The sequence below is a fragment of the Mus musculus genome, chromosome 4 (assembly GCF_000001635.26).
Source record: "Mus musculus strain C57BL/6J chromosome 4, GRCm38.p6 C57BL/6J".
Classification (NCBI taxonomy): domain Eukaryota; kingdom Metazoa; phylum Chordata; class Mammalia; order Rodentia; family Muridae; genus Mus; species Mus musculus.
Genome location: NC_000070.6, coordinates 88,085,345 through 88,109,448, shown reverse-complemented (window position 1 = coordinate 88,109,448; position 24,104 = coordinate 88,085,345). Strand labels below are relative to the sequence as shown.

The window sequence follows — 24,104 nt, the reverse complement described above, 5'->3', positions numbered from 1 at the left end:
TGTGTAAGGAGGCCAAAAAAAAAAAAAAAAAAAGGCATCAGGTGTCCTCCTCCATCACTCTCCACCTGTTTCTCTGAGGCAGGTTCTCCTTGAACCCAAGGCTCACGTCTTAGCTTAGCCTAGAAGCTGGAAAAGCCCAGCTACCCTGCTCAGTGTTGAGACTGTAGATGTTTGTGTGGAATGCTCATGACAGTGCAGCAAACACGCTTAGCCAGGGAACCCCCTCTCAGGTTCTGACAATTTAGCCCTTTCTCACCAATTAAGACTCAAAATCAAATTGATAAGAAAGAGAGTAAAACAATAAATTTGTGAATAAGTTTATTTCCGCATTATATAGTATGCTGAATTCAGCTGCCAACACATTTAAGGTTGGGAAATAATTAGTTTATTTCCACCTTACTTGAAGCTTTCCTTTTAATTAAGCAAGTAATTTTCATATAGGTTGTACAGGGTGAACTTTAGTCAAATCCAAAGAGCAAATGAGCAAAATTCTGAGATTTTATTAAATACATTGTTTTTCATTTGAGTGAACTCTTCAAAAATTCAAAACACATGCAAAAGCTTGCAAGCTTCCTCCACTGTTCTCAGCTGAACCTGATCGAGATGGGAAATGAGTGTGTTATGTGAATGCATCATAAGTTTTCCATGAATGCTACAGTTGACAGCTATCGTTTATCACAGCCAAGCTCTTAATCTGCTACATCCCAGAGCAGTGCTCGATGTATTTCCCACTGGGGTAAAAGGTATTTTAAACATATAATTACCCAAAGCAGTAACACTTACTAATCTTTTCTAAAACAGCTAGCATTTTTCCTGGTCAGATTTGTTGGTAGGATTCCTTGATAACCTGATAACTGACTAACCTTCTGTACCATTCTGATAGGTATCCTAAGTAAATAGCTCTGCATTGACAGAGATAACCAGCAGCATCAAGAATTAGAAGATGATCCTGGTAGGAAATGCTCAAATCCAACTTTAAAAGACAGGCTGTTGAATGCCTTTGGGTGAAGTTAATTTAGGTTCTCTCGTGGTTTAGGGTTTTGCTTGGTGTTTTAAGTTTGCCTATCTGTCTGGCACTGGTGTAATCCTAGAGTCTCCAGCATGCTAAGCAGCTATACTGGGGTGAATCTAGGGTCTCCAGCATGCTAAATATGTGTTCCACAACTCACATCACCAACCCTCACATTCCTAAGAATGGGCCTGCTCTATGAAATGGTCCTGTGTATCTTCCAGAGGGATGCACCTGTGTGGTAAGGGATGAAAAGACCACCACCACCACCACCACCACCACCACCACCACCACCACCACCACCACCACCACCACCGCCCGGTCGTTCCCCTAGCCATCAGATTAGCTGAACTAGGCTTGGTGATCAATGGAGTGACAGAGATCAGATAGATTGCCTTCATATCTTCAGATTCTTCTGATTTGGGAAAAGTGGAAATGCTATTGTTAGTTTCTTGAGGCAGAGTCTCACCATTTAGCCCTGGCTGGCTTGGAAGTAGGCAGGCTGGCCTTTAAGGCTGGCTGCCTCTGCCTCCCAAATGATGGGATTAAAGGTTGAGCCACTAGCCTTAAACAGAAGTTGTAAAATAATTCTTACCTTCTTATAAGAATTTAACTTCACAAATGTTTAAGCCAAAACACACTATTTTAACATACATAGACTTATAGGAACTTTTTAACCTGCTAGAAGTAAAAGGTTCATGTACCCAACCCCCCAGAGCCCTCCTTGCTACTTAGCTCTGTGGATTGTAGCTTGGTTATCATTATTTAACAGCTAACATCCACTTATTTATAAGTGAGTACATATCATGTTTATCTTTACGGGTCTGGAATGCCTCACTCAGGATTTCTTTCTAGTTCCATCCACTTGCCTGTAAATTTTATGATGTTATTTTTTAACAGCTGAGTAATACTTCATTGTGTAAATGTTCCACATTTTCTTCATAAATTCTTCAGTTGAGGGATATCTGGGTTGTTTCCAGTTTATGGTTATTATGAATAATAGAGTTTGCAGATAGTGGGGGTGGATAGGGATGACAACAGGAGGGATCGGTTGTGGGAGGGATGGAGAGAGAGAGCACAGGATTGACGACTAGAATTGGAAGGAATTGAGGGGTGATGTAGAAACCTAGTAGAAGCTTCCTAGAATCCATGAGGGTGACCCTAGTGAGGACTCCTAGTAATGGAGGAGAGTGGTCCTAGGGAGAACTCCTAGTAGTAAAGGATAAAGAGCCTGGACTGGCCATCTTCTGTAACCAGGCAAGGTTTCCAGCAGAGGGACTGGGGCACCAATCCAGCCACAAAACCTTCAACCTACAACCTGTCCTGCCTGTAAGAATGTACTGTGTGGGACAATAGTGGCTCAGACCCTCTCTCAAACAAGGTGGAAGAGGACCCCCAAGGTTGTTCTCTGACACACATACAAATCATATATATACACAAATATGAAAGAAATGCTTCCAACAGACAATAAGACATCCTCTTACAACAAGAGGGTGATGAGGGATTACATTCTATTACATTTGTCATTATATTTGCTATGTTAATCTTTTCTTACAATAGGCATACATTATTTCCTTTAATTAAAATGGGGTTGTTAATTATATCCAAATAAAAGCTTAAGATAAATTATTTTACTCTCAATAAAAATAAGTGATCTATTTACTCACTGGAAGCCATGGTCTTCTATCATCTACTTAACAGGCAGTTTCATCATAGCACCAAGGCTTAAAAAAAAAGTCTCATTTGATCCAATTATACCAGTTATTAAGTACTATTTAATGGGAAAGTCACACCTTTGAGTTATTAGAAGCTGTAACAGTCCTGCAGAATTCCAAACAAGTAATCTAATGGAATTACATTTGGTTCTAAACTGTTTGTCAGGAGATTAATCATCTGCCTCTGAAAAAAAGCTAAGTGCTCCTTCAGTGTGTTCAGCATCTTCTATTTGTTTTAATCAGCAGAGGGTACAAAGTTGGCAAACTTCAGCAAAAGATGGCATTTGTATTAATTTTCCAATACATATACAACCTAATATCTATAAAGCCAAAGTCGCCCCCCCACCCCCACTTTGGTAGGTAAGAATTAGGAAAGTCTTCACATATGTTAGCATCGTCAAAGAATAAAGGTCTTTAGTGGGTTGGAGAGGTTTCTCAGTGGTTACAGTGTATACTACAGGACCCAAGTTCAGTTCCCAGCACCCATATCAGGCAGCTCACAACCATGTGTAACTCCAGCTCTAAGAGGACCTAACTCCTACAGACTCAGTGGGCACCCACATACCACGCGCACAAGCATGCATGCACACACACACACACACACACACACAAATAAAAATCTTTTTAAAGAAAAGGAAGGTCCTTCTAATATGGTAACAGTTGGACAGACACTTGAAAGAAGTAATGAGATTCTCTAAGAGAAGAAACAGAGGACAATGGCCTGGAAGCAGAAGGATGCTTAGCAAATGCAGCAAGCTCTAAGACACCAGTGTTGTTAGAGCAAGATGAGGTGGATGGGAAGAGAAAGTGAAGAAAGAAGAAGGACCCAGGTCACATTAGGGCTTATGAGGATTCTGCAGGGAGACTTGTACATGTCTGCAACCATATCACATGACTGCAGTGTTTTGGACAGAGACAACATGTTTAGCAGATATTTTTTTAAAGGTTATCATTGCTTCTATGATTTATAGGCCATTAAAAAAATAAAATTAAAAAAAAAAAAACAAGACAGAAATGAGGCCTCTGCTATGAGGGCACTGCAACAGCACTAAGGAGCTGGGCTAATTGCTCATCAGCAGAGTAGCTGCCTAACAATGCATGAAGCCCAGAGTTCAAGCCCTAGCAATTTATAAAAACTGGAAATGGTAGTTCATTTTACCTGGCAGAGGTAAAAGGATTACAAGTTTAAGACCAGCATTAGCGTCACACCAAGCTGCGTGCACACGCACACGCACCTAGAAAAAGAAGAAAACGGGCAAATGTATGATGGGGCATGGTAGGTAAATCCTAAAGCTAGCACAAAATTGACAAAATAATTTGATGAAACTAAATGTATTTACTGCACTCCTTATTCATGCTGCATTTGAAATTTTCCACAGTAAGATGTTTTAAAGAAAAAAAAAATGGGCCTGGCATGGTGGTACACAGACCCCCATTGCTGGTGGGAGTGCAAACTTGTACAGCCACTATGGAAGTCAATATGGTGGTTCTTCACAAAAGTGGGAATCAATATTCCTCAAGACCAGGCTATACCATTATTGGGCATATACCCAAAGGACATTCTACCACAAGGGCATTTGCAGTTTTACTCATAATAGTCAATAACTGGAAACAATGTAGATGTTCCTCAGCCAAAGAGTTGATTTTTAAAAATGTGGAAAATTTACACATTTTTAAACTCAGCTGTTTAAAAAAGTAACAAAATAAATGAGGAGATTTGCAGGCAAATGGATCCATCTAGGAAAAAAATGCATTCTGAGTGAGGTAACCCAGACCCAGAAAGACAAATATGGTATGTATTCATTTATATATGTATATTAGCTGTTAGGTAAATGATAATTTGGCTAAAATCCACAGACCCAGAGAAGTTAGATAAAGAGGAGAACTCCAGAGGGATGCACAGATCTCCCTGAGAAGGAGAAATAGGATAGATTTTGCAGGTGGACTGGGAGGGTTAGTGGAGACAGGAGAGGAAGGGAACAGACAGGGGCAAGGGATAGAGGAAGAATACTGGGAGAGACAGTTGAATTTGAGGAGGATTTGGGAGGTGATGTAGAAAGCTAGTTCAGTGGAAACTTCCTGGCACCTATAAGGGTGATCCTAGTGAAGACTTCTAGAATAGAAGATACAGAGTTTGAACTGGCCATCTCTGTAGGCTTACAGTGGTGGGACGGGGTTGCATTCAGTGGAGTTGTTGGCTAAGGGGGTCGTGTGGAGATCCCTAAACAATCAAAGTTGATTACTAAGACAACACTGACAGCAGGGGCTCCATTGCCAAGGACAGCATCCACATAGCTCACAGAATGAAGAGGTCAAACTGGTGCCTGCATGGAGCTTTCAACACTAGGCTCTAGTTTCTTTGGAGCTTCAAGGTGCTCAAGAGGCACAAAAAGAAGAACCTGGACACCAACCCAGATACAAATCCTTTGATCTATAATCTGTCCAACCCAAAAGTTGTTCTGGAGAAATGGTGGCACAGAACTTGGGGAAATGGCTGACTGTGAGGTCTATTCAACGAGAGGCGGCCCATACCTGACACTGCCTGGATGACCAGGAAACAGAGTCTGGATATTCTAGAAGCCTAAGGTAGAACCAAACACATCTGGCTAGAGAGGGGGGGGTGGGGGGTGGGGGTGGGAGGAAGAAGAACAAGAGGAAGAGAGAAGAGGGGGAAAAGGAGGAGGAGGAGGAGGAGGAGGAGGAGGAGGAGGAGGAGGAGGAGGAGAAGAAGAAGAAGAAGAAGAAGAAGAAGAAGAAGAAGAAGAAGAAGAAGAAGAAGAAGAAGAAGAAGAAGAAGAAGAAGAAGAAGAAGAAAATTGATTCCTAAGGATAATTTACTATAGGTGTAAATCAGTCCAGCCATCATCAGAGAGACTTCCTCCAGCAGCAACAGATGGGGGTAAATACAGAAATTCACAGCCAGACAGAATGCAGAGAAAGAGTCTATCTTGGAGTCCATTAGAATCCTTGCCCCAGAGCTGGGGGAAGCCCATGGAAGGAGCAGAAAGTTGTCCTCTGATGTCTACATTCATATGGTGATATGCATGTGCACTCTACCATAGACACACACATGCACACATACACACACATACACAAAAGCAAATAAATAAAAGTGGACTTTAAAAGACTAAAATGTGCAAAATAAGCAACTAAAAATGGTAAGATTTCAATACCTGTTGTTTAAAAAAGTATAATCATGCATCACCCATCATATGAATGAAAATTTTGTTAATGGCATCTAACAAAAGCAAAATGAGGCACTAAGGAAATTATAAATTTTATTCAGAATCATTCATTTTAAATTATATGCTTATTATCATAGTCTCATGGTCCAAATTGATTTATATGATGATTATGCCATACATTAAAATTTTAAATACCTTTATTTTGAATAGCAAAGCATCTCTCATCTGATATTTTCAATTCATACCTTTTGGCAGACAGATTCACGAGTTTAAAAAAGACTTGAAATTTTTCTACATTATACTGTAGCTCTTCATATCAGCCTCTTGGGTTTTGCTTTTGCATTGTTTTTGTTGTTGTTGTGTTGTTGTTGTTGTATTGGCTGGCTGATAGGTTGGTTGGCTGATAGGCTGGTTGGCTGAGATTGAGTCTTGAGTAGCTCAAGCTAGCCTGAATCTCTCAACTAGCCTAGGATGACTCTGAACTTCTTATCCTTGTGCCTCTACCTCCTGAGCTCTAGGACACTCCATGTCTATTAAGTCACTCTGGGGATCTAACCTAAGCTTCACACATGCCAGGCAAGAACTCTATCAAGTGAGCCACAGCCTGCCTGCCCATCAGCTCTGCTTTTCTGTCCTGACTTGGTTTGCTTTCTGTACTGCTGCAGAATCAAAGTGCTCTCCTACTGCGCCACAGCCCTAGCCTTCAGCTTTGCCAGAAACATGATTGATGTAGGACATGAGGTGAAGCTCCTACTCTGGGCCAAGAGCAAGTATCCAATGCACTGAAAGACCATAATGTTTTTCCTACAAAAGATAAAGAGCCTTGGTGTAGAGTCCCACCTAGCAGACCTTTAAAAAAATAAAAATAACAATAATAACTCAAATTAAAAAGTGAATTACAAAGGTATTTGCCACTGGAAGCCAAAAATGTCCTCACTTGACAATTCAGTTAGTTCAAGGGCTTTTCCATAAAACATGAAAAGTAAACCCGGGCTTTCCAAAAGGTTCGATACCAACATCTACATATATCTGATACAAAATTCCCTAGATGTTCGCCTTGTGCCGAGCACAGTAGGAGGCACTGTGAGACAGAAGCTCCTGCCCTGCTAGATGATAGTCACAGGAGAGAAGACGAGAAGCAGGAAAACAGAAAGCCACAAGAATCTGTGAAACGACTGCTACGCTTAACGTAACCAAGGACAAGAGAAGAGGTGACACTAGGAAAGGGTTACAGCTTTATAAAGGATGGGCAAGAAAAGTCTCACTGACAGAGCTGGCACTTATTCCAAGGCTTAAAGGAGGTGACGGAACAAGTCACAGTCTCAGAAGAGAATGCCAGGCAAGGAAAAAAGGCAGACAAAAAACATGGTAAGAATATGCTCATATGAAAAACAAGCTCATTTGAGAATAATTGACTGAGGGAGAATTACAGTAAAGTGGCCAAAAATGGGTCAGATCATAGCATTGCCTTTTAGGTAGCTACAAAGACAGACTCTCCTATTGGGGAGGGAGGGTTGAGGGGGGTCGAAAAAAAAATTAGAGTATTTCAGGCAAAAGAAAGAAGATATCCAACTCGCCCTTAAAAAAAAAATTATCCTGGCTGTTGTGCTGAGAATATTATAGGCAAAAGGGACAAAAGACATTAACTAGTAGGTTAACAAGGCATCACCTATAATCCCAGCACTTGGGAGGCTAAAGTAGAAAGATGGCCATGAGTTCTAGGCCAGCCTAGGGTATGTAGAAAGAATTTGTATCAAAACACAAGAAAGGTGAAAGCTATGGTTGGCTGGGAGTATAGTTCAGTCGTAGAATACTTGCATAACATTAGAGATGTCCTAGAAAAAAGAGGGAATAAAAGGGGAGGGGAAAGGAAGAGAAGGGAAGAGAGTGGGCCATGGTCTTTGATGTTATTCATCCTAGCTTTATACCTTTACAAAGTGACTACTACTTGAGCCATTTCAAAAATAAATTAATTCTCTATCTCTGTGCACTAAATTTGAAGACTGTTGGGATAAACTCTGTGTGTGTGTGTGTGTGTGTGTGTGTGTGTGTGTGTGTGTGCATTCCACAGAAGTGTAGATGTCTGTGGAGACCAGGAGAGGGCATCAGGTCCACTGGAACTGGAGTTCTATGCAGTTGTGAGGCATCCAATGTAGATGCTGGAAACTAAACTGTAGTTATCCTCTGAACCATTGAGCCACTTCTCCTGCCCTGTGATATTCTACTATTAACTTCAAGGCCAGATGTATGGCAGTTTAAGATGTGAACTCTTAGCTGCTGCTCCAGTGACCATGTCTGCCTGTTGCCCCACTTACCCACTATACTAGTGGTGGCCCTTTATCCCTATGGAACCACAGCCAAAATTAACTCTTCCTTCTTTAAATTGGACACAATATTTTATCACAGCAATAGACAATTAACACACTAACACACACACATGCGCACACACACACACACACACACACACACCTCATATACAATAATAAATAACAATTAAAAATAAGAGCATTCAAGAGGCTGAAACATAAACATTGCCAAAAATCTGAGTTATGTATCATATCTCGACTCTAAATAATTAATAAATAGGGCCAATGAGTGCCTCAGCACTAAAACATTTGCTACCAAGCCTGACAACCTGAGTTCAAACACCAAAATCCATGGTAGCAGAGAGCCAACTCCAGCAAATTGTTCTTGGGCCTCCATATATGTATCCTCATTCATTTACATAAAATCAATAGATTAGTAAATAAATACAATGTAATAAAATGTTATATGGTAAAACAGAAGGCAAACAATTGGACAAATGAGTCTTTTCAGTTTTTTAACTTAAAAACTGTGCATATAAGCTTTCCTACTATAACAGAAGCAATAAGGATCTGATGGGATAAAGTTTGTCCAGAGTAAGTTTCCTCAAAACCAGAAATCACTGGAACTTCAAAGCCAGTAACACAGTTCAGGGAAGCTCTGCCACCTAAAAGCTAAATTGCGCATGCTCACACAGTGTGGGAAATATGTACCTTCTCATATGCCTGCATGCAAATGTGTATGCAGGTGTGTGTGCATGCATGTACACATATGTGAAGGTCAGAGGTCCATGCTGGGCATCATCCTTGATCATTCTTTGCCTTGTTTTTTTAAGCAGGATCTCACTCTAGAACTTAACTTGGCCCAAGATCAGCCCAGCTTTTATGTGGGTGCTGGAGATCCGAACTGGTGTCTTCAGGCTTGTGCAGCAAGCACTTCATAGGCTGAGCCAGTCTTTCAAACACTTTAAAGATGTCATCCTCCCACTAAACACCCTTCCCTTCTTCACAACAGTTTGATCCCAATACCAATCAGTAAATGTTTTTGCAGCCTTGATTCTTCATAAGAAGATCCCCTATCTCCACAACCTGGTGAAAACTAAGCAAGCATTCCATTTTTGGTGGCTCAATTAAAAGAAGAATGAACTTCAAGATCCAGGAAAAGTGCTTCTACATCACTTACTGTCTTATGCCTGTTCCTCTGAGAGAATAACATGCAAGTATCCCTCATGTTCTCTGACCACTACCACCAGGCAGACAAAAACTTCAGAAACCAGGATCACATACCTACCTCTTCTCCAACTCTCCTCCCTAATTAGTTATCAGCTGTATCAATGTTCAGGTAGGTGAGGCACACAACACACCATTCTCATTATTCCATATCAGCCAAGCCCTCCATCCCATCAGTACCCTAAAAGCTTAAATTATATTTATAATGAGGTTATATATCTTAATAATCCATTGTAAACTGAAAATACCTTATGTTTTAAAAAACCTTTAATCCAGAGATGGAGAGATGGCTCAGTGGCCAAGAGCACTAGCAGCTCAGCCAGAGGACCTGAGTTGAATTTCCAGCTCCCACATGATAGCTTACAATTGTCGGTAACTCCAGTTCCAGAAAATCAAGTGCTTTCTTCTAGCCTCCTTGGGCACTGCACATTCGTTGTGCAAAGTCATACAAGCAGACGAAACATCCATACACATAAATTTTAAAAAATAATAATAAAGTTTTTAAAAATCCATTTTAAAAGTCTCTAATCCAGGTTAAAGAGATGGCTCTGTGGTTAAGCCGTCTGCTCTTCCAGAGGACCTGAGTTTGGTTCCCAGCACCCATATCAGATCACTCACGTGTGCCCCATGGCACACGCATCTGTATCTACACACAAACATGCAAGCACACCCATAGAAGACGTAAGGTCCACTTGGTTCAATGCTTCAAAACTCAAAGTAATATAAAGCCTTTCCTCTATTTCCACTAACAGCTTATACTAGAAACTGAAGCTTTAGTTGTGTAACCAACTTGTTCAATGACTGTTAAACAGTAAAATTTAAAGTAAATCTTAAAAGCAAATGGGCCAGAGAGAAAAGTTTTTCTTTTTCTGTTTTTAGCCTGGGACTCTCTGATTATTAGGAAGTAATCTTCCTGGGACTCACTAACTACACTGGTCTTGAACTCACAAAGACCTACCTGCCTGCCCCTGCCTCCCAAGTGCTAGGATTCAAGAGAGAAAACAGAATACACCAGGATATAAAACTATAGTTATAACACTCACAATTATAACATTTATTCAACATGTTTATGGGCCAAATTAGCAAGTAACTGTTCATCTGACGAACAGAGACTGGAAGATACACTGTGGAACACTAAAAAGAAAATATTCAGTTTACATGCTTGGATGGAATGGTTCATTGGTCTCTAGGAAAGCAAAAAGATAAGTCATTTAAAAGATACATAAATATACTAAGTCCAGCATTCAGAAGACAGAGGTAGGTGGATTTCTGTAAGTTTAAGGTTAGCCAGGTTACAGTGTGACTGTATCTCAAAAAAAGTAAATAAATAAATAGCAGAATATGCAGTTTGAATCCTCACCTTACTTTGTTCTAAATAAATGCTTTCTCATCATAAACAATGAGGAATTGTGCAGCTTTCTTAACATTTATTTATATAAAGGAGGGTGGGTCTCACTATGCTTGTGGGCTTACACCAAAATGCTGGGCTCAAGCACTCCTCTTTGGCTCAACTCCCTGAGTACCCAGGACTACATGTACACATCACATCACCCAGAGCTGTACAGACTTTAAAGTCAAAGGTATGACAATATTAAGACAGTCCTTGACTAAAATGGTCTGACTGGTGTTTCTTTTCGGCTTCACAGTAGTGAGAGAGTAATATGCATACATTCAGTAGACAGTATACCTCAAAATATGATGTTAATCTTTCCTTCACCAAGCAACATATGAAATCTAAGATGAGAGGCTGGACTCTTTGGGAAGCAGCAGCAAGCAGCAGCTTCCAGTCAGCCACTAGATCACAAGGATAAACAGTCCATAGTGTAGAATATACTGTTGCTAAACCACGCTGAGCAAGAAACTAGGTATACTAAATGGATTATGTGTATGTGTGTGCACACAGATGCGCATGTATGTGTGTGGGCATGCATGCATGTGTGCTTGTGGACATGTGTAGGTAGAGGCCAAAGCGAACCTCGGCTATTGTCCCTCAGATATTCTATATGCTTTGTTGGAGACAGGGTTTTTCAGTGACCTGGAATTGGCCATGCAGGCTAGGCAGGCTGGCAGGCCACCCAGACTCAGTGATTTACTTGTCTTCACCTTCTCTTAATTAGTGTTATGACCACAGGCCACCACCCCTAAATTCCTTTTAAACACAGGTTCTGCAGATCAAAAGGAGATCCTCCAGACAGCAACAACACACATCTACCAACATTAAGTGATTTTTTTTACTCTTACTTTTTTTTACACACACACACACACACACACACATTGGCATATTTGCAGGTAAATATGGGGGTATGGGTATATGTACATTGTATGGGCACCCAAAGTTAACACTAACTGATTTCCTCAATTGCCCTCCATTTTATTTAATGAGGAAAAGTTTCTCACTGAACCCATAGCTGGTCAATTTCAGCTAGTATAGATATGTATCTTGCCCCAGGGATCTTCTGTCTAAGCTCTTGAATGCTGCAATTAAAGGCACCCATTTACTTACCATTTACATGGGTACTAAGAAATCCAGCTATCATAGAAAGCACTTTACCTACTGAACCAGGCAGGTTCTCATTATGTAGGCCTAGCTGGCCTGGAGCTCACTTTGTAGACCAGGATGACGTCAAACTCACAAAAAGCACCTGTCTGCCACACAATTACACATGATGCTCATTCTTCTTAAATGCATTTTTGATGTACAATATTACTGACTTACAGTAAGATTTTCTGGCTATAACCTATTCATAAGTTAAGGGGTCTGTATGACCAGAATACTCAGATGCCTAGAGAGACAACTCAGCAGTTAAGGGTACGTAATACTTTTCTAGTGAATTCAAGTTTGGCTCCCAGCACTCACATCAGGTAGCTCACAACTGCCTATAACTCTAAGATCCAAGGAATCTGATGCCTCTGGCTTTCACAGGCATCTGGGCTCATGTAAATACACATGATAGTAATAATAATAATAATAATAATAATAATAATAATAATAATGCATTTTAAGTGCACAAAGTATTTATTTCAGTCCCAGCAAGATATAAACCAGAAAGGGTGGCACTTGCCCTAATTTCAGCCTTGGGTAGACTGAGGCAAGAAAACCATTAGTTCAAGGTCATTCTCATCTATCCAGATAAACAAGCAATAAAACAAATACATGCATACTCTGACTCTGGCTGAATGAATGAAAATATGTTAGCAAAGTGATAAAAAATTACAAATGTCATTGCATTACTCTCAACATTGTGTGACTTGAAACAGATTAAAAATCTTTTTTACACACTTTCAAATTTTGTAATCTAGTGTGTGAAATGAATGGGATCTACATTTTTAAAAAGGTTGAAATAATTTTTATAGAGGAAGCTGACAAACAACACTTGTCCAATTAGCTTAGCAATTCTTATTTACCATGATGGAAATGGTACACATAAATTCTTCTCAATTAATTGCTATTTATAAGTCACAGATTTAAACTATACTTCTAGGGCTAAGCTGTATTTTATCATATGAAAGAGCTCTATACTAATAGTGATTATAATTGATTTACATCTCTAATTAATATTAATTCAACTAACAGTTTATGGACAATGTCAAATATCATGAGGCTCGGAATATCAGAATAATTACCTTTGAAATCATTTTATACTAGAAAAGGGTGATCTCTACTATGTGTAAATACCATTAATCAATTACCATAAGAAAAATCTATCACATCTATACAGGTATTTGTTACCTTGAAGTAACAATTTATTTACTTTTGGATTATTAGGCCTCAATTAGAGCCATCAAGCAATTAAAACCCACCAAATAGTAACATGATACAATTTTAAATTATTTCAATTAAAAAAGAAACAAAAAAAAAAAACTAAGCAAGATATGGAAAACAAAGAAATGTGAACTGTTAATAAGATTAATTTGGTAAGTAAATAATTCAGTTGTTTTGGCTATCACTTATCACCAAAGCAAGTCAAAAGCTTTGAAAACTGCATTCTTGTCCAGTTATCTCTATGGAGTATTTTTATATATAACAAAAAACTTCATGATTATTACACTTCAAAATTTAGATGAGTCATGGTACTTTCTTTGCAGAAACTGGATGTCAATCAAAATTGTAACCATGCACTCACTCGCTTGCTAGTCAAGTGTTTGTGAACAGAAACACTTGTCACTGGAGCATAAAATACACAATCATAAATGACATCATGTGTTTTTTACTTAGTTGGTTCCCAACTGCTAACACCGTTCAGTAAATCTTGAACATTTGTAAATTTTGTAAAATTTGAACATTCCAAAATTACAGAATACTTGTAATCACATCCCTTTACTTTTCCATAGGAAGCACTAGGATCACCCCTCAGGGCCAATGGGCTTTAGGGTTTATTAGAAGGAGAGGGAAAAGCAAAAAACAAAATTAAATAAATAAATAAATAAATAAACCAAAGCAACAAAAAAAAAAAAAAAAAAAAAAAAAAAACCCTTGGAATAAGGTCCAAGAGAGCTTCATCTTTTGCATCTAAATCTAGATCCTAAAAATGAACCACAAAAAAAAAAAAAATCCATCTCAAATCTTGTCAACTCAGACACTAGCACTGGCATATTAAATGCAAGCAAAGGCAGGTACTATCTATCCACCAAGGAACTCATTTTAAAAGTTTGCAATGAATGAGTCAATGACGGTATGATTTCACTGGATCCAAAACTACAAACAAGGGGTCAAGGCACCATGGCTGAAACAAACTGGGATTAAGTCCTACACAACCGCAGGCGCCTGCAACCGCTGAAGCCCCACAGAAAAACTCTTCAGAGCCAGAGACCTGAGTCAGAAAACAGGCTCTGCTCACCCAAGAGCCTTTGCATTAAAGTGGACAAAAACTGCGTCTGAGTCCCGGGGAACTCAGACAGTCACCCCAGGCCAGACAAGAGGACACCAGGATCTCTGGCGCTGCCCCGAACCAGCGACCGGGTTAAGGAGGGGTGACAACCGCAACCTGAGGCAGGTAAGCTAGACAGATCGTGCCAGCCTCTCCGGCTGCCAAGCCCCTCCACTGCCAGCGGGTCCTGGAGCCTTACACCAGGGAACCGCTTGAGGCCAGATCCTCCGGGAGCCGGACGCTTCGCTGGACCAGCAATAGGGGCAGCAGGTCAAATGCCCTGCCCGCCTCACGCGACGCCACGGCCTTGCCGCCACATGCTCCGCCGCGGGCCTGCACCCCAGCCCAAGTGGTCCAGCTTCGGTCGCCCTCGCCCCCGTGACCGCGGCTGCAGCCGGACCCGATGCGGCAACTGCCCACCCGGCTGCCGCCGGTGGACGGTCAGCCACGCCGCATGGCTTACCTCACTTCTGCCACAGGCACAGCCTGCTCCCGTGCCTGACGTGTCCCACGCACCGCCTCCACCGCTCGGAGGCGGGTCCTGTCGGAGACAGCCAATACGAAACCTACTTCAAGAACCAGTCCCGCCTCCTCTGCTGGGATGCCCGCCCCCTCGCGCGCATGCGTGACAAGGCCTTGGCGGCTCACTGCAGTTAGATGTTGAAGTGAAGCTGGGTCCCAGCCCTAGCCACAGCCAGACTTCGCAGGGGTGCAGGCTGATCTTCAGGCTCTGGGATGTGAAAGCAAAGGATCCTGTCTGGAGATGCCACTGCACAGAGCCAGGGAGTCCTGTTGGCAGCTTTAGGAGATGCAGGACAGCTTCTTGATATTTGGAGATTTTGTAAATCCTCGTGACTGGAGTGGGGAGGAGGGGCAGGGGGAGCGGGGTTGGAGTACTCATGATAGCTAGGGTTCAGAGCCAGCTTGCTTCCTGGAGCTGCTGCTCAGTGACTTCATTTCTTCCTGCTGTGCCCTTGCTTCTACTTGTATAGTTGTCAAGGCCCAGGAATTTCTGCTACGGGGGAATTTGATCTAAAGAGAGCTGGCTCAAAGAACTTTACCACGACTATTATTGTTATATAACATTTATTATAGCCAAGCATTTTCTTTAGCGAAATAGGAAGGAATGGTCCCACAGGGGAAGTCTGTGACACCTGGCACAACGCAGCAGAAACGAAAACAACTGCGTTTATAAATAAATAAATAAGTTAAAAGGAATAGAAATCTATTACCTGACTGTTTCTGAAACCCCATGCACTTTTAGAAGCATTAGGACGCTTTAAAAGAAGCCTGGGTACATCTCTAGAGATTCTAATTCTGTGGTAGGAATTTAGCAAGCAGTTTTGTAAGTTAAATTTGCAAGGTCATTATAATATGCTAACAGGAAATTCTTGGTTTCCTATACTTCACCTCAGAACAATAATTACATTCCACACACCATCTCTAGATCTTCCAATAACTTATAATGCATTCATTCTGTAAGAATTTATCTAAATTAATTTTGAACATGTTCCTGTATTCAATCGCTTATATCCTTGGGGACATGGGAGTTCTGTGAGATTTATAATTACCTTTTTGGTTTTATTAGTTTGATGATATTCCCATAAGTTTTCCAACTACACAAGTACAAATTTTAGGAACATTTTAAATTTGTTTCCTTTGTCTATTCCTGTATTTGGTTTTTTGAGACAGGCTCTCATTTTGTAGCAAGCAGTTTTGTAAGTTAAATTTGCAAGGTCATTATAATATGCTTTTTGTAGACAAGACTGGCCTCAAAATCAGAGATCTGCCTGCCTCTGCCCCCCAAGTGCTGGGACTAAAGGCATGGGCCACACCCCTGGCTTATTCCTGTGTTTCTTGAGGCTCACTTGTTCCTAATCGAGCATGTAGTTATGTCTGGTATACTGTTTTAAGTATATCAACTTATTTAATTCACAGACCAAGTTGAATAGTAAAGTTATTACATTTTTTTCAAATAAGGAAACTAAGCACAAAATATGAAACACTTTGACCAAGGCTATTTACCTAGCTGATACATTTGAAACCAGCCATCCTGTTCTCAATAAAGTGTCTGTCTCCAAAACTGATAGTTTAGGATCTTGTGGGGAAATACTTACTCTGAAAGATCTTAGCCCATTTTTGACTCCAATGAGAAAATATCTTACTGAGTGAATATATTACAGATAATAAAAAATGTATCCCTCATTCGATAGGCTAGAAAGTCCCAAGCCAGGAATGAGCAGATTTGTCATCTGGTGTGGGGCTTGCTCTACAGACAATACCTTCTCAGTGCCCTCCTATAGCAGATGGGGTAAAGACTCCCAACACTGTTTTTGTTTCTTTGTATTTTCTCCCTGATGATTCTGAAAGGTCAAACTGTGGGCTTCATGCATTCTAAGTATGTGCTCTATACTCACTAGGACCCTCTCCCCTGCAAACCTTCCTACCCCATATCCTGCTCTTCCTCTTTCCTTGTCACAGTGTCTCACTCCATTGCCCAGGCTCACATCCAAAGTACTATATACTTGAAGTTGACTTTCACTCACCATTCTCTTGCCTCAGCCTCCCAGGTGATGGGGTCACATTGTACCTGTATCAAACTATTCTGATAACGATACTAACCACATCCTTGAGGTTTAGTCATTATGACCTAATCACCTCCAGGGGCATCGTGCCCTCCTCCCTAGCATGCTGGGGATAACCCAAGGCTTTGCATGTGCTAGGCAATTGCTCTACCACTAAGCTATAACCCCAGCTATTAATGCTATTGCATTGGAAATTAGCTTTCAACATAGGCATTGCAAGATGAGCTGGGCAGTGGTGGTGCATGCCTTTAATCCCAGAAGCAGGTGGATCTCTGTGAGTTCAAGGCCACCCGGGTCTACAGAAGGAGTTCTAGGACAACCAGGGCCTCACAGAAAAACCCTTTCTCAAAAACAAAGCAAAACGGGAATCGCAAGATCAAAGGTGTAATCCAGAAGTGTGTGAAGCCAATTTAGCCTGGAGATCAACTCAGCAGCCAGCACAAGGACAAGACCAAAGGTCAACACCTTAAAACCAGGAAGAGTTCTATAAGCTGCCAGACAAAACTTTCACTAACATGCATCTGAAATATATATAAGTCATGTACTGTCTTAGGATTTCCATTGCTGTGAAGAGACACCATAACCAAGGTAACTCTTATAAAGGAAAACATTTAACAGATTCAGAGATTCAGTGTATTAACATCGTAGAAAGAGCATGGCCTCCAGGCAGGCATGACACTGGAGGAGCTGAGAGTCCTACATCTTGTTCCAAAGGCAAACAGGAGAAGATTGTCTCCAACGCAGCTAGGAGGAGCATCTCAAAGCCCATCTCCACAGTAATATAGTTCTTCCAATGAGGCCACACCTACTCCAACAAGGCCACACCTCCTAATAGTGGACACTCCCTGAGCCAAGCATATCCAAACCACCACAGCTAAAAACTGTATTGGGGTTTGTAAATATACTCAGTTTCAAAAACTATTATTCAGAGACTGTGCTCTCCACCTCAGCACCACACCCTCTTCCTCACCAACCAGCATAAGCACACAGAACCTCCCTGAGGTGCTCAGACTCCACTCAAACTTCAATACTCTTGTCTGACCCTCAGGGGTTGGAGATAAGGTGGAAGGGTTGGATGCTGCAGAGAGTGGAGTTTACATTTACTCCGGAAATGATCTAGATTTCATGCCACCTTTACTAGAAATTGCCATTAAATCATCAAAATATGTTTCAAACCTATATGTTATTGTATGTATATAATGGACATGCAAATGAATGTCTTGCTTTCTAAGTTTTGTATACATTTATTTATTCATTGTGTGAATGTGGGGATCGAAGAACATCCTATGGGAGTTGGTTCTCTTCCTCCACCATATGGTCCCCAAGATTCAACATCAGGCGTAGTGCCAAGGGCCTTTACCTGATGAGCTGTCTACCCAGCCTGTCCTTACTTTTTAAATAGTAAAGACAATATCTGCCATCTCTAAGAGGTGGGCAAGCAGACAGTATTTCTCTGTTAAATGCCTTGTATTCTTCCCCCTGAAGTAGTTAGGCAGTTAGTTCTCTATTGTACAAGACCCTTTAGATAAGTAGTTTTTGAAGCTGGCATAGAAGGGCCTATTGACTCTAACAACAAAAAATAAAATAAAATAAAAAGAAAGAAAGAAAGGGAGTAAGAAAAATGTGTCCACTCCCAAATCATTAGCAGAACTGAAAAGAATATGCTAACAAAAAAAGACACTGTAATCTGAATCCCGACTATAAAGAGAGGTCATGTCACCCGCAGCATCAAGGGAGACACAAAGCCTTGAACTTGCACCCAAGCATTATGGGCTGACTGAGCACGCCCATACATTCATCAGCAGGCTCAGCACTAGGAGGAGAAATTCACTACTGAGTCATAGGGAGCCACTGTCCACACATAACAGAAAGCAAACTCATTAGATTTAATTAGATGTCTGTGGTTCCAATTGTCCCTGTTCCATTCAAAATAAAAGCCAAAGTCTGTACACGGGCCAATTAGACCATGTATGGTTTACTTGCCCTGGCCCTGGTACCTCTACCTTGATCACACACATCACTACCTTGACCTTTCCTTCTGCACCCTCCGGCTCTCTGGACCCTAATCACCCTGCTTCCTCAGTCCTACAGGAGCTTGGCAATTCCCCCAGCTCTCTTCATGATTCATTCTGTTGGATCATTCAGGTCTTTGCCAAGATGGTACCTTCTGGATAAGGCCTCCTTCTCAGTCAGGGTCCCAGCAAGAAACAGATGGCATAATCAAATTAGGAAAATTGGAAGAGCTTAATAAGAGACAATAACAGGGCTCTAGGCAGGATCTTTAAAGATCACAAGGGAGACTCAGTAATATGGGCAGTCCCAAATCACCCCTACACTCAGGTAGTATGGTAGGAAAAAAATCTGCATATGTAAGACTACCCGGAAGAAAGACACTTGATCAAGAAACACGTCAGACTCTGGTGATGTAACAAGAAGGGGCTAAAGGAATTAAGTCTCCCTTCCTGGTCTGATGAAATTTATACAGGTAAATTCCTCAGGCAGAATGGAGAGAAAAAAGAGGGTATTACCTCAACACCTGTAACAGCTACCATTTGCTGCATAACAGAACTTACAAAGTGATAACCAAGTTTTCATTCTCAGGACCCTGTGGACTGCCCAGCAGGTTCTTACTCTCCAGGTTGGCTTTGCGGGCTCCTTCCTGGTCTAGCTATCTGTCTGTACTCAGCTAATACATATACCTAGTATCTTGAACAGTGTGAGATAGAGCAGTAGATATGAATCAGCCGCATGAATCTCTTAACTGTAGCCAATCACACACACACACACACACACACACACACACACACACACACACACACAGGCCATAGGTTTTTAAACAAAAATCTTAAAGCCAGATATGGGATATCTCCTTATGGGTTTTATTAGCCCAGTAGACCAAAGAAGCACCCAAAACAATACAGGCTACTGCCATTTTGAATTTGAAAGCTCAGTATCAGATAGCCCCATTGATAATAGTACTATCTTATGGTCTAGAATTTCCACTTTACTAGATATTGCCAAAGAAATGAAATGAAAAGTAATTTTCCTCGAGTCTTTTTTTTTTAATCCTTCTTGATATAATGCTTTTAATATTTATACATGTAGGGTGCTGGGCGTGGTGGTACATTCCTTTGATTCCATCATATGGGAGACTGGTCTACAGAGTGAGTCCCAAGTCCAAGTCAGCCAGGACTTCTTTGCAAGACCCCGTGCCTCAAAAATAAATAAATATAAATAAATAAATAAATAAATAAATAAATAAATAATTCCAGGAATCTACACACCACCGGGGCGGGGGTGGGGTGGCTAGTGCTAGAGGTATAACTCAGTGGTAGAGCCCTTGCCTAGCAAGAATGAGATCCTAGATTTGCTCCACAGCACTACAAAACAAAACACACAGGACTACACCTCAAGTACACACATGGTTCTTATCATTCATCCATCGGTGGATATCAGGTTATTTCCATACCTTCTTATACTCATGAATAAGGAGTATAGATATCAATACAAGATACTAATTTCATTTTCTTTGGAGATTATAACTAAAATTCCCTTCCTGAGAGTGGCAGAAACATCTACCCCACCCCTCCTGCAAAGGTCCTAACCACAAACCACAGTATGGTTCCAAAGTTCACCTAGGGGAACCAATGAGATCATTAGACTTACTTACAGAGCAATGGGTGAGCAACCAGGAACATAGGGAACCTTAAAGTAGCCACAATGGAAGACCTACACCCAGCAGGGATGGTGGCTTCCCCATGGCTTCCTAGATAAACACCATCCCCTCTTTCTTCCCCACCTATAGCTCTTTCCCCCAAAGCACACACAATTAGGACAGATCAACTTACAAGTGCTTGGGAAGGGTGGCTGGATACTCATGTGGGAGTCTCATGACCCTTCCTGCCTCCTCCTTATACGAGGGAAGATAAATGGTGGTCTTTTGAGAGCAGGTCCAGTAGAACTCTTAAAGATGGTAGCAGTTTGGCTCAGAGAATGGTCCTGTACAGGGAGACTATGCTGAAGTGGAATTGTAGCTTATAAGACAGTACTAGTTGCTATGTTTGGGTGATCTTCTATAAAGGCTTTATTAGCTGAGATAACTGGGAATTGGGCCTCAGACACATGAGACAAGCTTCTTGGCTGAGCTATAGCATCAGCCCTTCTTTGATGTTGTATTTTGAGACGAGAACATAGTTACCTATACTATCATTGAACTCATTCTGTACCCCCAAGTTGGCCTTAAACTTATGCTCTCCCTGCCTCTACCTAGCAAGTATCTGGAATTACTCTTCTCTTCCAGCAGCCATGCCTGCTGGGTTCACTTTTTATTAAGGTTTGTTTGTTTTGCTATTAATTTGCTTGAGTTCCTCGTGTGTCCTTAATGTGAATCTCTTTTGGATATATTCCATTGCAAGTAATCTTTCCATTCCATAGATTGTCTCTTTACTTGGTGGATGATCTCCTTTGTTGTACAGGTTTTTGGTTTGATCTAATCCCATTTATCTATTGTTAACTGATTTGGTGTCATATCTAAAAGAATTCTCATCACCACCAATTTCATTTTTTCCCCTATATTTTCTCCTATTTTCAACAGATTCATGTCTTAAATGAAAGTTGTCAGTCTACTTCAATTGATTTTCTTCCAATAGGATCTAATTTCATTCTTCTGTATGTACATATCAAACTAAAAAAAAAATCTATTTAAAAAAAAACTGCCTTTAACCCAGATATAGCTGTCTCTTGTGAGACTATGTCGGGGCCTAGCAAACACAGAAGTGGATGCTCACAGTCAGCTATTGGATGGATCACAGGGCCCCCAATGGAGGAGCTAGAGAAAGTAACCAAGGAGCTAAAGGGATCTTCAACCCTATAGGCGGAACAACAATATGAACTACCCAGAACCCCCCCGGAGCTCATGTCTCTAGCTGCATATGTATCAGAAGATGGCCTAGTTGGCCATCAGTGGAAAGAGAGGCCCAGTGATCGTGCAAACTTTATATGCCCCAGTACAGGAGAATGCCAGGGCCAAGAAGTGGGAGTGGGTGGGTGGGGGAGTGGGTGGGGGAGCGGGTGGGGGACTTTTGGGATAGCATTGGAAATGTAAATGAAAATAAATACCTAATAAAAAATTAAAAAATTAAAAAAACTGCCTTTAACCATTCTGTGCTCCTGTCATTCTTATTGAAGATCAGTTAACCACAGAGTATGAATTTATTTCTGAGCTACCTGTTTAGTTCCATTGGTCTATTTTATACAAATGCATACTTTTTTCTTGCTTTCCTGGTGCTGGAGATGGAACCCAGGGTTTCAAACACATCAGGCAGTTCTTTACCATTGGGCATGACCCCTCATCTGACACTGCTCTGATCATCTTAGCTTTGTAACTGATCAAAGTCATAAAGTACAGTGTTGGTCTTGCTTTGCATTTGGGACCATTGATGGTTCAATACACATTTTAAAATGTTAGTTGCTATTTCTGTAAGCAATATCCTTGGGATTTTTTTACAAGGATTATATTAAATTTGTAGATTATCTTGGGTAATGTGTCTATTTTGGTGATATTCCTCCAATCTGTAGAGCTACATTGTCCTTGCATTTAGATGTATCTACTTTCATAAATGCATTTTAATATATGGAAATGTCTTTCCCATTTACATTGAGATTCAAAGAAATCCTGTTGGAACTATAGTCGAGCATAAAAACATATCATCTGCAAGTTTTTGTGGAAATGGAAATCCTGCTTCTTTTTAAAACCCTGATGGCACAGAGAGTGTATTAAGCAGCTTGACATTATGTGTGACAGAAACAGCATTAGCTGTTAAAATGACTTTATCATAGTCTGAGATGTTCTTAAAAGCCATATTTGCCTTGTGATTTCACATTGAGAAACATAATCAAATCTGAAGCAAAGGTTAATTTCCAAAAACATTCCTGTCCAATAATAGTGATTGGGAGAGGTTTTTCTGCTGAGCAGAGTGGCATAGGCCCTTACTCTAGCACAAGGGAAATAGAAGGAGGTAGATCTCTGTGCGTTCTAGGCCAGTCTACAGAATGAGTTTCAGACCAGGAGGGACTACATAATGAGAGCCTGTCTCATAGCAAAACCAAACAGATAAAAGCACCATCAAAGTCCATATAACTGAGCTAAACACTGTCTAAAAACCATCTGCAAACACTAACACTTCACTCGCTGTATACACTTGCCTTCTTTGCCTTCTCTGTTCCATGAGCTTTTCGTATTATCAGTTACATTACATGCATTATCAGTGCATCTCAGCGAACTGCTCAGGTTGTACCGATTTAGTACTTTTCAAGACCGCATTCACTAGAGGCACTATTGACAAAGGAGAGACTGTCGATCTCCATCAGGGACTTAGCTACCAGTAGGTTGCCCATATCCCAGTGGATGGCACCATGCCCACATGCATATGGGCAGCATTAATTGGACTCATGGGGATTACTAATAAGAGCAACAAAAAAGGAGGACATGAAGTTGGAGCTGGGGCAGTACGGGGAATTCGAAAGAAGTAGTGGTTTTAGATATGATCAAAATGTCATTGTATAAATGTAATGAAACTTTTAAGGATAATTTAAAGTAAGAATATTTTAAATGTACATTGACTCATAATTACTCTGCACAAACAATTTACAGAGTCAAGATCTTGAATATTTTAAACTCAACATTGACTCCTCATTTTGGTTTGTTTTTGTTTTGTTTTTTTATGCTTTAAAATTACATTTATTTATAGACGGACACGCATGTTCCATGGCACACGTGTGGAAGACAGAGGACCACTTGTGGTAGTTGGTTCTCTCCTTATACCCTGTGGATCCCAGGAACTGAACTCAGGGAGGTTATCAGGCTTGGCAGCAAACACCTTCGCCCATGACCTGTTGCATCAACCCCAGCGTTGCTCTCCTGTTATTCATCAATTCATCAAGAGCTCAGGAAAACCAATGAAGACCATTTGCTTTGTTTTGCACTGTTTTGTTTGTTGATTTTGTTTTTAATATTTTAATTTTATTTGGCATGTCTGTGCATGTGAACAGGATTGCACGCAGAGACCAGAGGAGGGGTTATGAGCCCTTAAAGCTGGACTTACAGGCCTTCCTGAACTACCTGACTTGTGTACTGGGGACTAAATTCAGGTCCTCTTCAAAAGTAGTGTGTGCTCTTATCCATGGAGGCATTTCTCCAGCCCTCATTTT

The 24,104-nt window shown here is 40.9% G+C and overlaps 1 protein-coding gene across 2 annotated transcripts in view; it reads right to left on the bottom strand.

Annotated features, from left to right (window-relative positions):
• Focad (focadhesin) overlaps positions 1–14,829 on the bottom strand; it is a 316,392-nt gene extending 301,563 nt beyond the window's left edge. The window contains exon 1 of one of the 2 annotated variants that reach the window (XM_030253421.1): positions 14,774–14,829. The gene's annotated coding sequence lies outside the window, so the exon portion shown is untranslated. The remainder of the gene's footprint in view (positions 1–14,773) is intronic. The other variant, NM_001081184.1, reaches the window with a different exon arrangement.
• Between the last annotated feature and the right edge of the window lie 9,275 nt (positions 14,830–24,104).